At 45.5% G+C, this 14,909-nt stretch overlaps 5 non-coding genes across 5 annotated transcripts; all 5 read left to right on the top strand.

The window, feature by feature from the left end:
• Nucleotides 1-740: 740 nt before the first annotated feature.
• Nucleotides 741-812, top strand: TRNAW-CCA (transfer RNA tryptophan (anticodon CCA)). The gene has a single exon. It is a non-coding gene; the product is annotated as a tRNA-Trp (tRNA).
• A 777-nt stretch (nucleotides 813-1,589) lies between these two features.
• On the top strand, nucleotides 1,590-1,661 carry TRNAW-CCA (transfer RNA tryptophan (anticodon CCA)). Its single transcript has one exon. It is a non-coding gene; the product is annotated as a tRNA-Trp (tRNA).
• A 1,649-nt stretch (nucleotides 1,662-3,310) lies between these two features.
• TRNAW-CCA (transfer RNA tryptophan (anticodon CCA)) lies at nucleotides 3,311-3,382 on the top strand. The gene has a single exon. It is a non-coding gene; the product is annotated as a tRNA-Trp (tRNA).
• Nucleotides 3,383-6,813: 3,431 nt separating this feature from the next.
• TRNAW-CCA (transfer RNA tryptophan (anticodon CCA)) lies at nucleotides 6,814-6,885 on the top strand. Its single transcript has one exon. It is a non-coding gene; the product is annotated as a tRNA-Trp (tRNA).
• Nucleotides 6,886-7,668: 783 nt separating this feature from the next.
• Nucleotides 7,669-7,740, top strand: TRNAW-CCA (transfer RNA tryptophan (anticodon CCA)). Its single transcript has one exon. It is a non-coding gene; the product is annotated as a tRNA-Trp (tRNA).
• Nucleotides 7,741-14,909: the final 7,169 nt, after the last annotated feature.

The following is a 14,909-nucleotide window of genomic DNA, read 5'->3' as shown; positions in this document are numbered from 1 at the left end:
TCTTTTGTCTGTCACCAATGACTTGTCTCTTTACCTGGGATTCATCGACAGAAGGCCGAGAAAAACATGCTACAACGTGTGTACGAACGGCTACACTAAGCGGACTCGGTGGCGAAACGGTAGAGCGTCTGACTCTAGTACAGAAGGTTAAGTGTTCGAATCACGTCTGGGTGTAATTCTTTCTTTTATAATTATCAACTATCTGTCTATCTACTTATTCGTCTGTCTACAATGACTTGTCTCTTTACCTTGCTTCATCGACAGAAGGCCGAGAAAAACATGCTACAACGTGTGTACGAACGGCTACACTAAGCGGACTCGGTGGCGAACCGGTAGCGCGTCTGACACCAGATCAGAAAGTTGCGTGTTCGAATGACGTCCGGGTCAAATTCTCCTTTTTATTATTTTCATCTGTCTCTCTACTTATTTGTCTGTCTACAATGACTTGTCTCTTTACCTGTGCTTCATCGACAGAAGGTCGAGCAAAACATGCTACCGCGTGTGTGCGAAGGGCAACCCTATAAGCGGACTTGGTGGCGCAACGGTACCACGTCTGACTCCAGATCAGAAGGTTGTGTGTTCGAATCACGTTTGGGTCAAATTCTCTTTTTATTATTTTCTTCTATCTGAATATCCACTTATTTGTCTGTCTATAATGACTTGTTACTTAACATGGGGCTCATCGACAGAAGGCCGAGCAAAACATGCTACCACGTTTGTGCGATCGGCTACGCTAAGCGGACTCGGTGGCGCAACGGTAGCGCGTCTGACTCCAGATCAGAAGGTTGCGTGTTCGAATCACGTCTGCGTCAAATTCTCTCTTTTATTATTTTCAACTATCTGTCTATCTACTTATTTGTCTGTCTACAATGACTTGTCTCTTTACCTGTGCTTCATCGACAGAAGGCCGTGCAAAACATGCTACCGCGTGTGTGCGAACGGCTGCGCTCAGTGGACTCGGTGGCGACACAGTAGCACGTCTGACTCCAGATCAGAAGTTTCCGTGTTCGAATCACGTCCGTGTTAAGTTCTCTTTTTTATTATTTTTATCTATCTGTCCATCTACTTATTTGTCTGTCTACAATGACTTGTCTCTTTACCTGTGCTTCATCGACAGAAGCCCGAGCAAAACATGCTACCGCGTGTGTGCGAATGGCATCTATAAATGGACTCGGTGGCGACCCGGTAGCACGTCTGACTCCAGATAAGAAAGTTGCGTGTTCGAATCACGTCGGGGTCAAGTTCTCTTTTCTATTATTTTCATCTATTTGTCTATCTACTTATTTGTCTGCCTACAATGACTTGTCTCTTTACCTGTGCTTCATCGACATAAGGCCGTGCAAAACATGCTACCACGTTTGTGCGAACGGCTACCCTAAGCGGACTCGCTGGCGCAACTTTAGCACGTCTGACTCCAGATCAGAAGGTTGCGTGTTCTAATCGCGTCCGGGTCTCTTTTTATGAATTTCATCTATCTGTTTATCTACTTATTTGTCCTTCTACAATGACTTGTCAATTTACCTTTGCTTCGTCGACAGAAGGCCGTGCAAAACATGCTACCGCGTATGTGCGAACGGCGACCCTGAACGGACTCGGTGGCGCAATGGTAGCGCGTTTGACTCCACATCAGAAGGTTGCGTGTTCGAATCACGTCCGGGTCAACATCTCTTTTTTAATTATTTTGATCTATCTGTCTATCTACTCATTTGTCTGTCTACAATGACTTGTCTCTTTACCTTTGCTTCATCGACACACGGCAGATTTAAACAAGCTACCGCGTGTGTGCGAAGGGCAACTCTATAAGCGGACTTGGTGGCGCAACGGTACCACGTCTGACTCCAGATCAGAAGGTGGTGTGTTTGAATCACGTTTGGGTCAAACTCTCTTTTTGTTATTTTCATCTATCTGTCTATATACTTATTTGTCCGTCTACAATGATTGTTCTTTACCTGTGCTTCGTCGACAGAAGGCCGTGCAAAACCTGCTACCGCATGTGTGCGAACGGCCACCCTAAATGGACTCGGTGGCGCAACGGTAGCCCGTCTGACTTCAGATCAGAAGGTTGCGTGTTCGAATCACGTTCGGGTCAAATTCTCTTTTTTATTATTTTCTTCTATCTGTTTATCTACCTATTTGTCTGTCTACAATGACTCTTCTCTTTAGCTGTATTTCATCGACAGAAGGCCGAGCAAAACATGCTACCACGTGTGTGTGAACGTCTACCCTAAACGGACGTGGTGGCGACACGGTAGCACGTCTGACTCCAGATCAGAAGGTTGCGAGTTCGAAATACGTTCGGGTCAATTTTTTTTATTATTTTCATCTATCTGTTTATCTACCTATTTGTTACCTATTACCTATTACCTGTGCTACATTGACTTGTCTCTTTACCTGTGCTTCATCGACTCAAGGCCGAGCAAAACATGCTACCGCGTGTGTGCGAACGGCTTGACTAAGTGGACCCGGTGGCGCAACGGTACCACGTCTCACTCCATTCAGAAGGTTGCGTGTTCGAATCACGTCCGGGTCAAATTCTCTTTTTATTATTTTCATCTATCTGTCTATCTACTCTTTTGTCTGTCACCAATGACTTGTCTCTTTACCTGGGATTCATCGACAGAAGGCCGAGAAAAACATGCTACAACGTGTGTACGAACGGCTACACTAAGCGGACTCGGTGGCGAAACGGTAGAGCGTCTGACTCTAGTACAGAAGGTTAAGTGTTCGAATCACGTCTGGGTGTAATTCTTTCTTTTATAATTATCAACTATCTGTCTATCTACTTATTCGTCTGTCTACAATGACTTGTCTCTTTACCTTTGCTTCATCGACAAAAGGCCGAGAAAAACATGCTACAACGTGTGTACGAACGGCTACACTAAGCGGACTCGGTGGCGAACCGGTAGCGCGTCTGACACCAGATCAGAAAGTTGCGTGTTCGAATGACGTCCGGGTCAAATTCTCCTTTTTATTATTTTCATCTGTCTCTCTACTTATTTGTCTGTCTACAATGACTTGTCTCTTTACCTGTGCTTCATCGACAGAAGGTCGAGCAAAACATGCTACCGCGTGTGTGCGAAGGGCAACCCTATAAGCGGACTTGGTGGCGCAACGGTACCACGTCTGACTCCAGATCAGAAGGTTGTGTGTTCGAATCACGTTTGGGTCAAATTCTCTTTTTATTATTTTCATCTATCTGAATATCCACTTATTTGTCTGTCTATAATGACTTGTTCCTTAACATGGGACTCATCGACAGAAGGCCGAGCAAAACATGCTACCACGTTTGTGCGATCGGCTACGCTAAGCGGACTCGGTGGCGCAACGGTAGCGCGTCTGACTCCAGATCAGAAGGTTGTGTGTTCGAATCACGTCCAGGTCAAATTCTCTTTTTATTATTTTCATCTATCTGTCTATCTACTCTTTTGTCTGTCTACAATGACTTGTCTCTTTACCTGTGCTTCATCGACAGAAGGCCGAGCAAAACATGCTACCACGTGTGTGCGAACTGCTACCCTAAACGGACGTGGTGGCGACACGGTAGCACGTCTGACTCCATATCAGAAGGTTGCGAGTTTAAATCACGTCCGGGTCAAATTCGCTTTTTGATTATTTTCATCTATCTGTCTATGTACCTATTTGTCTGTCTACAATGAATTGTAGTTTTACCTGTGCTTCATCGACAGAAGGGCGAGCAAAACATGTTACCGCTTGTGTGCGAATGGCTACTATAAGTGGACTCGGTGGCGGTCCGGTAGCACGTCTGACTCCAGATCAGAACGTTGCGTGTTCGAATCACGTCCGGGTCAAGTTCTCTTTTCTATTATTTTCATCTATCTGTCTATCTACTTATTTGTCTGTCCAAAATGACTTGTCTCTTTACCTGTGCTTCATCGACAGAAGGCCGTGCAAAACAGGCTACCACGTGTGTGCGAACGCCTGCAGAAAGCGCAATCGGTGGCGCAACTGTAGCGCGTCTGACTGCCGATCAGAAGGTTCCGTGTTCTAATCACGTCTGGGTCGAATTCTCTTTTTATTATTTTCATCTATCTGTCTGTCTACTTATTTGTCTGCCTACAATGACTTGTCTCTTTACATGTGCTTCATCGTCATAAGGCCGTGCAAAACATGCCACCACGTTTGTGCGAACGGCTACCCTAAGCGGACTCGCTGGCGCAACTTTAGCACGTCTGACTCCAGATCAGATGGTTGCGTGTTCTAATCACGTCCGGGTAAAATTCTCTTTGTATTATTTTCATCTATCTGTCTATCTACTTATTTGTCTGTCTGCAATGACTTGTCCCTTTACCTGTGCTTCATCGACAGAAGGCCGAGCAAAACATGATACCGCATGTGTGCGAACGGCCACCCTAAATGGACTCGGTGGCGCAACGGTAGCCCGTCTGACTCCAGATAAGAAGGTTGCGTGTCCGAATCACGTTCGGTTCAAATTCTTTTTTTTATTATTTTCATCTATCTGTTTATCTACCTATTTGTCTGTCTACAATGACTCTTCTCTTTAGCTGTGCTTCATCGACAGAAGGCCGAGCAAAACATGCTACCACGTGTGTGTGAACGGCTACCCTAAAAGGACTCGGTGGCGCAACTTAAGCGCGTCTGACTCCCTATCAGAAGGTTGCGTGCTCTAATCACGTCTGGGTCAAATTCTCTTTTTATTATTTTCATCTATCTGTCTGTCTACTTATTTGTCTGCCTACAATGACTTGTCTCTTAACCTGTGCTTCATCGACAGAAGGCCGAGCAAAACATGCTACCGCATGTGTGCGAACGGCCACCCTAAATGGACTCGGTGGCGCAACGGTAGCACGTCTGACTCCAGATCAGAAGGTTGCGAGTTCGAATTACGTACGGGTCAAATTTTTTATTATTATTTTCATCTATCTGTTTATCTACCTATTTGTCTGTGTACATTGACTTGTCTCTTTACCTGTGCTTCATCGACTCAAGGCCGAGAAAAACATGCTACCGCTGGTGTGCGAAGGGCTACCCTTTAGGCGGACTCGGTTGCGCAACGGTGCCACGTCGGACTCCATTCAGAAGGTTGCGTGTTCGAATCACGTCTGCGTCAAATTCTCTTTTTTGTTATTTTTATCTGTCTATCTACTTATTTGTCATTCTACAATGACTTGTTCCTTTACCTGTGCTTCGTCGATAGAAGGCCGTGCAAAACATGCTACCGCGGGTGTGCGAACGGCTACCCTAAGAGGACTTGGTGGCGCAAATTTAGCGCGTCATACTCCAGATCAGAAGGTTGCGTGTTCGAGCCTTGTGTGGGTCAAATTCTCTTTTTTAATATTTTTATCTGTCTGTCTACTTATTTGTCTTTCTATAATGACTTGTCTCTTTATCTGCGCTGCATCGACAGAAGGCCGAGCAAAACATGCTACCACGTGTGTGCGAACGGCTACACTAAGTGGGCTCGGTGGCGACACGGTAGCACGTCTGACTCCAGATCAGAAGGTCTCGTGTTCGAATCACGTCCGGGTCAAGTTCTATTTTTTACTATTTTCATCTATCTGTCTATCTACTTATCTGTCTGTCTACAGTGACTGTTCTCTTTAGCTGTGCTTCATCGACAGAAGGCCAGGCAAAACATGCTACCACGTGTGTGGAACGCCTACCCTAAGCGGACTCGGTGGCGAACTGGTAGCGCGTCGGACTCCAGATCAGAAGGTTGCGTGTTCGAATGACGTCCGGGTCAAATTCTCTTTTTATTATTTTCATCTATCTGTCTATCTACTCTTTTGTCTGTCTACAATGACTTGTCTCTTTACTTGGATTCATCGACAGAAGGCCGAGAAAAACATGCTACAACGTGTGTACGAACGGCTACACTAAGCGAACTCGGTGGCGAAACGGTAGCGCGTCTGACTCTAGTACAGAAGGTTAAGTGTTCGAATCACGTATGGGTGATATTCTTTCTTTTAAATTTTCAGCTATCTGTTTATCTACTTATTCGTCTGTCTACAATGCCAGGTGGTCTGAATTTCCGGAGCCCTCCACTACGGCGTCTCTCATAATCATATAGTGGTTTTGGGACGTTAAACCCCACATATCAATCGTCTGTCTACAATGACTTGTCTCTTTACCTTTGCTTCATCGATAGAAGGCCGACCAAAATATTCTACCACGTGTGTGCGAACGGCAACCCTAAGCGGACTCTGTGGCGAACCGGTAGCGCGTCTGACACCAGATCAGAAAGTTGCGTGTTCGAATGACGTCCGGGTCAAATTCTCTTTTTTATTATTTTCATCTGCCTCTCTACTTATTTGTCTGTCTACAATGACTTGTCTCTTAACCTGTGCTTCATCGACAGAAGGTCGAGCAAACATGCTACCGCGTGTGTGCGAAGGGCAACCCTATAAGCGGACTTGGTGGCGCAACGGTACCACGTCTGACTCCAGATCAGAAGGTTGTGTGTTCGAATCACGTTTGGGTCAAATTTTTTTTTATTATTTTCAACTATCTGTCTATCTACTTATTTGTCTGTCTACAATGACTTGTCTCTTTACCTGTGTTTCATCGACAAAAGGCCGAACAAAACATGCTACCGCGTGTGTGCAAACGGCTACCTTAAGCGGACTCGGAGGTGCAACTTTAGCACGTGTGACTCCAGATCAGAAGTTTGCGTGTTCTAATCACATCCGGGTCAAATTCTCTTTTTATGATTTTCATTTATTGGTTTATCTACTTATTTGTCCTTCTACTATGATTGTCCCTTTACCTGTGCTTCGTCGACAGAAGGCCATGCAAAACATGCTACCGCGTGTGTGTGAACGGCGACCTTAAACGGACTCGGTGGCGCAACGGTAGCACGTCTGACTCCATATCAGAAGGTTGCGTGTTCGAATCACGTCCGCGTCAAGTTCTCTTTTTTATTATTTTCATCTATCTGTCTATCTACTCTTTTGTCTGTCTACAATGACTTGTCTCTTTACCTGTGCTTCGTCGACAGAAGGCCGAGCAAAACATGCTACCGCGTGTGTGCGAATGGCTACTATAAGTGGACCCGGTGGCGACCCGGTAGCACGTCTGACTCCAGATCAGAAAGTTGCGTGTTCGAATCACGCCCGGGTCAAGTTCTCTTTTCTATTATTTTCATCTATCTGTCTATCTGTCTATCTGTCTGTCCACAATTACTTGTCTCTTTACCTGTGCTTCATCGACAGAAGGCCGTGCAAAACATGCTACCACGTGTGTGCGAACGTCTGCCCAAAGCACACTCGGTGGCGATACGGTAGCACGTCTGACTCCAGATCACATGGTTGCGTGTTCGAATCACGTCTGGGTCAAATTCTCTTTTTTATTATTTTCAACTATCTTTTTATCTACTTATTTATCTGTCTACAATGACTTGTCTCTTTACCTGTGTTTCATCGACAAAAGGCCGAGCAAAACATGCTACCGCGTGTGTGCGAACGGCTACCTTAAGCGGACTTGGTGGTGCAACTTTAGCACGTGTGACTCCAGATCAGAAGCTTGCGTGTTCTAATCACATCCGGGTCAAATTTTCTTTTTATGATTTCCATTTATCTGTTTATCTACTTATTTGTCCTTCTACTATGACTTGTCCCTTTACCTGTGCTTCGTCGACAGAAGGCCGTGCAAAACATGCTACCGCGTGTGTGTGAACGGCGACACTAAACGGACTCGGTGGCGCAACGGTAGCACGTCTGACTCCATGTCAGAAGGTTGCGTGTTCGAATCACGTCCGGGTCAAGTTCTCTTTTTTATTATTTTCATTTATCTCTCTATCTACTCTTTTGTCTCTCTACAATGACTTGTCTCCTAACCTGTGCTTCATCGACAGAAGGCCGTGGAAAACTTGCTACCGCATGTGTGTGAACGTCTACCCTAAACGGACGTGGTGGCTTCACGGTAGCACGTCTGACTCCAGATCAGAAGGTTGCGAGTTCAAATTACGTTCGGGTCAAATTTTTTTTATTATTTTCATCTATCTGTTTATCTACCTATTTGTCTGTGTACATTGACTTGTCTTTTTACCTGTGCTTCATCGACTCAAGGCCGAACAAAACATGCTACCGCGTGTGTGCGAAGGGCTACCCTTTAGGCGGACTCGGTTGCGCAACGGTACCACGTCTGACTCCATTCAGAAGGTTGCGTGTTCGAATCACGTCTGCGTCAAATTCTCTTTTTTGTTATTTTTATCTGTCTATCTACTTATTTGTCATTCTACAATGACTTGTTCCTTTACCTGTGCTTCGTCGATAGAAGGCCGTGCAAAACATGCTACCGCGGGTGTGCGAACGGCTACCCTAAGCGGACTTGGTGGCGCAAATTTAGCGCGTCATACTCCAGATCAGAAGGTTGCGTGTTCGAGCCTTGTGTGGGTCAAATTCTCTTTTTTAATATTTTTATCTGTCTGTCTACTTATTTGTCTTTCTATAATGACTTGTCTCTTTATCTGCGCTGCATCGACAGAAGGCCGAGCAAAACATGCTACCACGTGTGTGCGAACGGCTACACTAAGTGGGCTCGGTGGCGACACGGTAGCACGTCTGACTCCAGATCAGAAGGTCTCGTGTTCGAATCACGTCCGGGTCAAGTTCTATTTTTTACTATTTTCATCTATCTGTCTATCTACTTATCTGTCTGTCTACAGTGACTGTTCTCTTTAGCTGTGCTTCATCGACAGAAGGCCAGGCAAAACATGCTACCACGTGTGTGGAACGCCTACCCTAAGCGGACTCGGTGGCGAACTGGTAGCGCGTCGGACTCCAGATCAGAAGGTTGCGTGTTCGAATGACGTCCGGGTCAAATTCTCTTTTTATTATTTTCATCTATCTGTCTATCTACTCTTTTGTCTGTCTACAATGACTTGTCTCTTTACCTGTGCTTCATCGACAGAAGGCCGAGCAAAACATGCTACCACGTGTGTGCGAACTGCTACCCTAAACGGACGTGGTGGCGACACGGTAGCACGTCTGACTCCATATCAGAAGGTTGCGAGTTTAAATCACGTCCGGGTCAAATTCGCTTTTTGATTATTTTCATCTATCTGTCTATGTACCTATTTGTCTGTCTACAATGAATTGTAGTTTCACCTGTGCTTCATCGACAGAAGGGCGAGCAAAACATGTTACCGCTTGTGTGCGAATGGCTACTATAAGTGGACTCGGTGGCGATCCGGTAGCACGTCTGACTCCAGATCAGAACGTTGCGTGTTCGAATCACGTCCGGGTCAAGTTCTCTTTTCTATTATTTTCATCTATCTGTCTATCTACTTATTTGTCTGTCCAAAATGACTTGTCTCTTTACCTGTGCTTCATCGACAGAAGGCCGTGCAAAACAGGCTACCACGTGTGTGCGAACGCCTGCAGAAAGCGCAATCGGTGGCGCAACTGTAGCGCGTCTGACTGCCGATCAGAAGGTTCCGTGTTCTAATCACGTCTGGGTCGAATTCTCTTTTTATTATTTTCATCTATCTGTCTGTCTACTTATTTGTCTGCCTACAATGACTTGTCTCTTTACATGTGCTTCATCGTCATAAGGCCGTGCAAAACATGCCACCACGTTTGTGCGAACGGCTACCCTAAGCGGACTCGCTGGCGCAACTTTAGCACGTCTGACTCCAGATCAGATGGTTGCGTGTTCTAATCACGTCCGGGTAAAATTCTCTTTGTATTATTTTCATCTATCTGTCTATCTACTTATTTGTCTGTCTGCAATGACTTGTCCCTTTACCTGTGCTTCATCGACAGAAGGCCGAGCAAAACATGATACCGCGTGTGTGCGAAGGGCTACCCTTTAGGCGGACTCGGTTGCGCAACGGTACCACGTCTGACTCCATTCAGAAGGTTGTGTGTTCGAATCACGTCAGTGTCAAATTCTCTTTTTTGTTATTTTTATCTGTCTATCTACTTGTTTGTCATTCAACAATGACTTGTTCGTTTACCGCTGCTTCGTCGATAGACGGCCGTGCAAAACATGCTACCGCGTGTGTGCGAACGGCTACCCTAAGCGGACTAGGGGGCGCAACTTTAGCGCGTCATACTCCAGATCAGAAGGTTGCGCGTTCGAACCGCTTGCGGGTCTAATTCTCTTTTTTAATATTTTCATCTATCTGTCTATCTACTTATTTGTCTGTCTACAATGACTTGTCTCTTTAGCTGGGATTCATCGACACAAGGCCGAGAAAAACATGCTACAACGTGTGTACGAACGGCTACACTAAGCGGACTCGGTGGCGAAACGGTAGCGCGTCTGACTCTAGTACAGAAGGTTAAGTGTTCGAATCACGTCTGGGTGAAATTCTTTCTTTTATAAGTTTCAACTATCTGTCTATCTACTTATTCGTCTGTCTACAGGGACTTGTCTCTTTACCTTTGCTTCATCGATAGAAGGCCGACCAAAATATTCTACCACGTGTGTGCGAACGGCAACCCTAAGCGGACTCTGTGGCGAACCCGTAGCGCGTCTGACACCAGATTAGAAAGTAGCGTGTTCGAATGACGTCCGGGTCAAATTCTCTTTTTTATTATTTTCATCTGTCTCTCTACTCATTTGTCTGTCTACAATGACTTGTCCCTTTACCTGTGCTTCATCGACAGAAGGCCGAGCAAAACATGCTTCCGCGTGTGTGCGAAGGGCAACCCCAAAAGCGGACTTGGTGGCGCAACGGTACCACGTTTGACTCCAGATCAAAAGGTTGTGTGTTCAAATCACGTTAGGGGCAAGTTCTCTTTTTTTTATTTTCACCTATCTGGATATCTACTTATTTGTCTGTCTACAATGACTTGTCCCTTTACTTGGGACTCATCGACAGAAGGCCGAGCAAAACATGCTACAGCGTTTGTGCGAACGGCTACCCTAAGCGGACTCGGTGGCGCAACGGTAGCGCGCCTGACTCCAGATCGAAATGTTGCGTGTTCTAATGACGTCTGGGTCAAATTCTCTTTTTATTATTTTGAACTATCTGTCTATTTACTTATTTGTCGGTCTACAATAACTTGTCTCTTTACCTGTGCTTCATCGACATAAGGCCGTGCAAAACATGCTACCACGTTTGTGCGAACGACTACCCTAACCGGACTCGCTGGCGCAACTTTAGCACGTCTGACTCCGGAACAGAAGGTTGCGTCTTCTAATCACGTCCGGGTCAAATTCTCTTTTTATTATTTTCATCTATCTGTCTATCTACCTATTTGTCTGTCTGCAATGACTTGTCTCTTTACATGTGCTTCATCGACAGAAACCCAAGCAAAACCTGCTACCGCGTGTGTGCGAAGGGCAACACTATAAGCGGACTTGGTGGCGCAACGGTACCACGTCTGACTCCAGATCAGAAGGTTGTGTGTTCGAATCACGTTTGGGTCAAATTCTCTTTTTATTATTTTCATCTATCTGAATATCTACTTATTTGTCTGTCTACAATGACTTGTCTCTTTACCTGTGCTTCATCGACAGACGGTCGAGCAAAACATGCTACCGCTGGTGTGCGAAGGGCTACCCTTTAGGTGGACTCGGTTGCGCAACGGTACCACGTCTGACTCCATTCAGAAGGTTGCGTGTTCAAATCACGTCTGCGTCAAATTCTCTTTTTTGTTATTTTTATCTGTCTATCTTCTTATTTGTCATTCTACAATGACTTGTTCCTTTACCTGTGCTTCGTCGATAGAAGGCTGTGCAAAACATGCTACCGCGTGTGTGCGAACGGCTACCCTAAGCGGACTTGGTGGCGCAACTTTAGCGCGTCATACTCCAGATCAGAAGGTTGCGTGTTCGAGACTTGTGCGGGTAAATTCTCTTTTTAAATATTTTTATCTGTCTTTCTACTCATTTGTCTGTCTACAATGACTTGTCTCTTTACCTGTGCTTCATCGACATAAGGTCGTGCAAATCATGCTACCACGTTTGTGCGAACAGCTGGACTAAGTGGACTCGGTGGCGACACGGTAGCACGTCTGACTCCAGATCAGAAGGTCTCGTGTTCGAATCACGTCCGGGTCAAGTTCTCTTTTTTACTATTTTCATCTATCTGTCTATCTACTTATTTGTCTGTCTACAGTGACTCTTCTCTTTAGCTGTGCTTCATCGACACAAGGCCAGACAAAACATGCTACCACGTGTGTGCAACGCCTACCCTAAGCGGACTCGGTGGCGAACTGGTAGCGCGTGCGACTCCAGATCAGAAGGGTGCGTGTTCGAACCGCGTGCGGGTCAAACTCTCTCTTTTATTATTTTCATCTATCTGTCTGTCTACTTATTTGTCTGTCTACAATGACTCTTCTCTTTAGCTGTGCTTCATCGACAGAAGGCCGAGCAAAACATGCTACCACGTGTTTGCGAACGGCTACCCTAAACGGACGTGGTGGCGACACGGTAGCACGTCTGACTCCAGATCAGATTGTTAAGTGTTCGAATCACGTCCAAGTGAAATTCTCTTTTTTATTATTTTCATTTATCTGTCTATCTACTTATTTGTCTGTCTACAATGACTTGTCTCTTTACCTGTGCTTCATCGTCATAAGGCCGTGCAAAACATGCTACCAGGTTTGTGCGAACAGCTGGACTAAGTGGACTGGGTGGCGACACGGTAGCATGTCTGACTCCAGATAAGAAAGTTGCGTGTTCCAATCACGTCCGGGTCAAGTTCTCTTTTTTATTTTTTTCATCTATCTGTCTATCTACTTATTTGTCTTTCTACAATGACTTTTCTCTTTACCTGTGCTTCATCGACATAAGGCCGCGCAAAACATGCTACCCCGTTTGTGTGAACGGCTACCCTAAGCGGACTCACCGGCGCAACTTTAGCACGTCTGACTCCAGATCAGAAGGTTGCGTGTTCTAATCACGTCCGGGTCAAATTCTCTTTTTATTATTTTCATCTATCTGTCTATCTAGTTATTTGTCTTTCTGCAATGACTTGTTTCTTTGCCTGAGCTTCGCCGAGAGAACGCCGTGCAAAACATGCTACCACGTGTGTGCGAACGGCTACCCTAAGCGGACTCGGTGGCGCAACTTTAGCACGTCTGACTCCAGATCAGAAGGTTGCGTGTTTTAATCACGTCCATGTCAAATTCTCTTTTTAATATTTTCATCTATCTGTCTATCTACCTATTTGTCCTTCTACAATGATTTGTTCCTTTACCTGTGCTTCGTCGAGAGAAGGCCGTGCAAAAGATGCTACCGCGTGTGTGCGAACGGCTACCCTAAGCGGACTCGGTGGCGCAACCTTAGCACGTCTGACTCCAGATCATGAGGTTGCATGTTCTAATCACGTCCGTGTCAAATTCTCTGTTTGTTATTTTCATCTATCTGTCTATCTACTTATTTGTCCGTCTACAGTGACTTGTTCTTTACCTGTGCTTCGTCGACAGAAGGCCGTGCAAAACCTGCTAACACATGTGTGTGAACGTCTACCCTAAACGGACGTGGTGGCGACTCGGTAGCACGTCTGACTCCAGATCAGAAGGTTGCGAGTTGGAATCACGTCCGGGTAAAGTTCTCTTTTTTTACTATTTTCATCTATCTGTCTATCTACTTATTTGTCTCTCTACAGTGACTCTTCTCTTTAGCTGTGCTTCATCGACAGAAGGGCGAGCAAAACATGCTACTACGTGTGTGCGAATTGCTACTATAAGTGGACTCGGTGGCGACCCGGTAGCACGTCTGACTCCAGATCAGAAAGTTGCGTGTTCGAATCACGTCTGGGTCAAGTTCTCTTTTCTATTATTTTCATCTATCTGTCAATCTACTTATTTGTCTGTCCACAATGACTTGTCTCTTTACCTGTGCTTTATCGACAGAAGGCCGTGCAAAACATGCTACCACGTGTGTGTGAACGTCTACCCAAAGCGCACTCGGTGGCGCAACTGTAGCGCGTCTGACTCCCGATCAGAAGGTTGCGTGTTCTAATCACGTCTGGGTCAAATTCTCTTTTTATTATTTTCATATATCTGTCTGTCTACTTATTTGTCTGCCTGCAATGACTTGTCTCTTTGCCTGTGTTTCATCGACATAAGGCCGTGCAAAACATGCGACCCCGTTTGTGCGAACAGCTACCCTAAGCGGACTCGCTGGCGCAAGATTAGCACGTCTGACTCCAGATCAGAAGGTTGCGTGTTCTAATCACGTCCGCATCAAATTCTCTTTTTATTATTTTCATCTATCTGTCTATCCACTTATTTGTCTTTCTGCAATGACTTGTTCCTTTACCTGTGCTTCATCGACAGAAGGCCGAGCAAAACATGCTACCGAGTGTGTACGAACGGCTACCCTAAGCGGACTCGCTGGCGCAAGATTAGCACGTCTGACTCCAGATCAGAAGGTTGCGTGTTCTAATCACGTCCGCATCTAATTCTCTTTTTATTATTTTCATCTATCTGTCTATCCACTTATTTGTCCTTCTACAATGATTTGTTCCTTTACCTGTGCTTCGTCGAGAGAAGGCCGTGCAAAACATCCTACTGCGTGTGTGCGAACGACTACCCTAAGCAGACTCGGTGGCGCAACCTTAGCACGTCTGACTCCAGAACAGAAGGTTGCGTGTTCTAATCACGTCGGGGTCAAATTCTTTTTTTAAGAATTTCATCTATCTGTCTATCTACCTATTGGTCTGTCTACATTGACTTTTCTCTTTACCTGTGCTTCATCGACTCAAGGCCGAGCAAAACGATGCCACCGCGTGTGTGCGAACGGCTAGACTAAGTGGACTCGGTGGCGACATGGTAGCATGTCTGACTCCGGATCAGAAGGTTGCGTGTTCGAATCACGTCCGGGTCAAGTTCTCTTTGTTATTTTTTTCATCTATCTGTCTATCTACTCATTTGTCTGTCTACATTGACTTGTCTCTTTACCTGTGCTTCATCAACAGAAGGCCGAACAAATCATGCTACCGCGTGTGTGCGAAGGGCTACCCTATCAAC

Source organism: Rhipicephalus microplus, chromosome 5, assembly GCF_043290135.1.
Source record: "Rhipicephalus microplus isolate Deutch F79 chromosome 5, USDA_Rmic, whole genome shotgun sequence".
Classification (NCBI taxonomy): Eukaryota; Metazoa; Arthropoda; class Arachnida; order Ixodida; family Ixodidae; genus Rhipicephalus; species Rhipicephalus microplus.
Note: the sequence above shows the minus strand (reverse complement) of the source record. Positions and strands in the feature narration are given on the sequence as shown.